This window comes from Herpailurus yagouaroundi, unplaced genomic scaffold (genome assembly GCF_014898765.1).
Source record: "Herpailurus yagouaroundi ecotype Mexico unplaced genomic scaffold, PumYag 100, whole genome shotgun sequence".
Classification (NCBI taxonomy): Eukaryota; Metazoa; Chordata; class Mammalia; order Carnivora; family Felidae; genus Herpailurus; species Herpailurus yagouaroundi.
The window spans coordinates 53,873,096-53,877,526 of NW_024412391.1; the positions used below are offsets into that span (position 1 = coordinate 53,873,096).

General features: G+C 36.0%; 1 protein-coding gene across 3 annotated transcripts in view; it reads left to right on the top strand.

Moving 5' to 3' along the window:
- Window positions 1-4,431, top strand: part of CRPPA (CDP-L-ribitol pyrophosphorylase A) — a 345,176-nt gene that overhangs the window by 71,083 nt on the left and 269,662 nt on the right. The window lies entirely within an intron of this gene.

Consider the following 4,431-nt stretch of genomic DNA (forward strand, 5'->3'; position numbering starts at 1 on the left):
TAAGAAAGTGGTCTAGTTTCATTCTTCTGCATGTTCTTGTCCAGTTCTCCCAGCACCATTTGTTAAAGAGACTGTCTTTTTTCCATTGGATGTTCTTTCCTGCTTTGTCAAAGATGAGTTGGCCATACGTTTGTGGGTCTAGTTCTGGGGTTTCTATTCTATTCCATTGGTCTATGTGTCTGTTTTTGTGCCAATACCATGCTGTCTTGATGATGACAGCTTTGTAGTAGAGGCTAAAGTCTGGGACTGTGATGCCTCCCTCTTTGGTCGTCTTCTTTAATATTACGTTGGCTATTCAGGGTCTTGTGTGGTTCCATACAAATTTTAGGATTGCTTGTTCTAGCTTTGAGAAGAATGTTGGTGCAATTTTGATTGGGATTGCATTGAATGTGTAGATTGCTTTGGGTAGTATTGACATTTTAACAATATTCCTTCCAATACAGGAGCATGGAATGTTTTTCCATTTCTTTGTATCTTCTTCAGTTTCCTTCATAAGCTTTCTATAGTTTTAAGCATACAGATCTTTTACATTTTGGTTAGGTTTATCCTAGGTATTTTACGCTTCTTGGCGCAATTGTGAATGGGATCAGTTTCTTTGTCTTTCTGTTGCTTCATTATTAGTGTATGAGAATGTAACTATCTCAAGAAACAAGAAAAATCCCAAATATAAAATCTAACAGCACACCTAAAGGATAAACAAGCAGAACAGCAAGGACACCCCAAACCCAGCAGAAAAAGAGAAATAATAAAGATCAGAGGAGAAATAAACTATATAGAATCTAAAAACAAACAAACAAAAAAAAAACAGTAGAGCAGATCAATGAAACCAAGAGTTGGTTTTTTGAAAAAATAAACAAAATTGATAAACCTCTAGCCAGGCTTCTCAAAAAAGAAAAGGGAGATAACCCAAATAGATCAAATCATGAATGAAAATGGAATTATTACAACCAATCCATCAGAAATACAAACAATTATCAGGAATACCATGAAAAATTATATGCCAACAAATTGGACAACCTGGAAGAAATGGACAAATTCCTAAGCACCCACACACTTCCAGAACTCAAACAGGAAGAAATAGAAGAAATGAATCAGTGAAGAAATTGAATCAGTTATAAAAAATCTCCCAACAAATAAGAGTCCAGGACCAGATGGCTTCCCTGGGGGAATTCTACCAGACATTTGAAGCAGAGATAATACCTATCCTTCTCAAGCTGTTCCAAAAAAATAGGGGAGGAAAACTTCCAGACTCATTCTATGAAGCCAGCATTACTTTGATTCCTAAACCAGACAGAGACCCAGCAAAAAAAAAAAAAAAAAAAAAAAAAAAAAAAAACTACAGCCAATATCCCTGATGAGTATGGATGCAAAAATTCCCAATAAGATACTAGCAAATCGAATTCAACAGCATATAAAAAGAATTCTTCACTATGATCAAGTGGGATTCATTTCTGGGCTGCAGGGCTGGTTCAGTATTTGAAAATCAATCATTGTGATACATGACGTTAATAAAAGAAAAGATAAGAGCCATATGATCCTGTCAATTGATGCAGAAAAAGCATTTGACAAAATTCAGCATCCTTTCTTAATAAAAACCCTCGAGAAAGTCGGGATAGAAGGAACATACTTAAACATCATAAAAGCCATTTATGAAAAGCCCACTGCTAATATCATCCTCAATGATGATAGCATTAGCTATCTATTAGCTAATCAATTAGCAACTGAGAGCTTTCTCCCTGAGATCAGGAACACGACAGGGATGTCCACTCTCACCGCTGTTGTTTAACATAGTGTTGGAAGTTCTGGCATCAGCAATCAGACAACAAAAGGAAATCAAAGGCATCAAAATTGGCAAAGATGAAGTCAAGCTTTCGCTTTTTGCAGATTGACATGATACTATACATGGAAAACCTGATAGACTCCATCAAAAGTCTGCTAGAACTGATACATAAATTCAGCAAAGTCACAGGATACAAAATTAATGTCCTTATTTGATTTTAATAGCCGTACTATATTTCATGAGGTAGGTCATTTTTCCTCATTTAATCTCTGGAACAGTGTTTATAAGAAGCATGTTGAATCTTCAAATTCTGTTGGAACGTCCTAGTAAAACTGCCTAAGCCTGGATATTTTCTTAGGGGGTAATAATGGTAGGAAAATAGCTTTTTGGTGGCTGTTGAGTTACCATTATAATTTCTGTAATGATGATTGAATTACCTAAGTTTTTTCCTTTGAGCTATTTTTGACAAATTTTTAGAAATTAACCAACTTCCTTGGTATGATCACTTGTTGGAATATGAATTAAAAATCTATAGGAGGCCATTTGTTTACAAAGTATATATTTTCTTTGAAGATGTGTTGCTATTCAAGTCCTATGCCCATTAACAAAAATAGGTTGGTTTTTCATTATTAAGTTTTCAGAGTTCTTAATATACCCTGGATATGAACCCCTTACCAGATAAATAACTTTCAAATTCTTTCTTTTATCTCAGGGATTGCCTTTTCACTCTGATATTGTCCTCTCATATATGAAAGTTTAATTTTGATATGGCCTCATTTATTTCTAATTTTGTTGCCTGTCCTTTTGGTGTTACATTCAGTAAATCATGGCCAAAGTGAACACCGTAAAGCTTTCCTCTACATTTTCTTTTTAAAAAAATTTTTTGTAAAATATTTATTTATTCTTGAGAGAGAGACAGAGACAGAGTGTGAGTGGGGAGGGTCAGAGAGAGAGAGAGGGAGACACAGAATCTGAAGCAGGCTCCAGGCTCTGAGCTGTCAGCACAGAGCCCAACACGGGGCTCAAACTCACAAACTTTGAGATCATGACCTGAGCTGAAGTCAGATGCTCAACCGACTGAGCCACCCAGGTGCCCCTCTTCTACATTTTCTTTAGAGTTTTATAATTTTTATTCTTAGAGGTAGGTGTTTGTTTCATTTGAGGTTTTGTATATGATGTTAAATAAAACCCAACTTGATTATTTTGCATCTGGATATCGAGTTTTCTCAGTGTCATTTGTTGAAAAATTGTCCTTTGCCACTGAATGTTTTTTGCATCCTTGTAAAAAACGAACTATATAAGCAGGGGTTTATTTCTGGGCACTCTATTGTATTCCACTGGTATATATGTCTTTATGCCAGGACTGTTTGAGTTGGTCACTGTAGTTTCCCAGTAAGCTTTGAAATCAAGAAGTGTGAGATGTCCAACTTTTTTTAGTTAAAGATTGTTTTGGTTATTCAGAGTGAGAAAGTGCTCTCTAACATTATAGACATTAACAATTTCTCTTTATTCTTCTGTCTTCATTATCTAGCATGGTGCCTCAAACCCAGTAGATGTTTAATACATATTAATGTGAGAATTGAAAAAAATTGGGAGAGTTTTTTATAGTATAAGATTCGGAATGTTCTTACAGAATAGTGAATTTCTTTTCCTCCAATATTATGGAGTAGAAAATTGGACTTACTGTAGAAACTTGAAAGAATGATACCCACAAATTTTTTCTTACTCTTCATTAGTTCACAGTTGTTCTTTAAGAAGTGTGTCTGCAGATAAGAACATCTCTTTTTACCTGTGTTGTGGAGTTTTTGAAAAAGTAGCATAGATGGAGTCCACTTGCAAGTGTCAGTAAGAATAACAACAACAAAAAAAAGAGGCAGAGGACTCAGGTCAGAGGACATCAGAGGATGGCAGAGGACATCCGATAAAAGGATGATTGGTGCATTGTTCCTGTTCTACTAGGTATGGGTTCATCTAGAGTCACATAATGAAAAACATTTCAATCACATTTAGTCCTTCAACCTATTATGTTAACTTGTGTAGTATGAGCATTAACATCCGGATGGTAGCGTAGCAGTTGGTAGCCAAAACAAAACCGACTTCTTAAACAGATCTAAGAACTTTGAGTCCTATTTGAGGCTCTTAAGTAAAAACTTAAGAAAAATTAGGCTTAATAAATTCATTTTTGTGTATATCTGAATTACATAATATTCATCCATGGCAGGTATCCATATGCTGGTTTTGTTAAGTTGGGAATTCTCCTCCTCCTCTTCCTTTTTAAATTTTTTTTTAATTTTGGTTAAATTTATCAAAGGAGCAAGAGTGAGACTTTGAACGCTGAAGTGAAACAGAAGCCATTTTTCTCCTAAGGTCTTTGTGCTTTCAGACTAGGTGACGGACAGACAAATGGTGCCTTGCGGGATCCAACCTGTCCTTCCCATCATGTTCCGCCATCTAACTGATCCTAATGATGGCTAGTCATCATTACTGTTTTACCATAACCAGCCTTGGTTCATCACTGGGCTGGGGACCCACTGAGGCAGGAACTATACGAGGGCAACTATTGTTCACAGATCTCAGCATAACTTTGTCCTCAAAGTCCCCCTTAGGTGTCTGGGTAGGTTTGGCTTGTCAGACTGATGAATCAATGATGA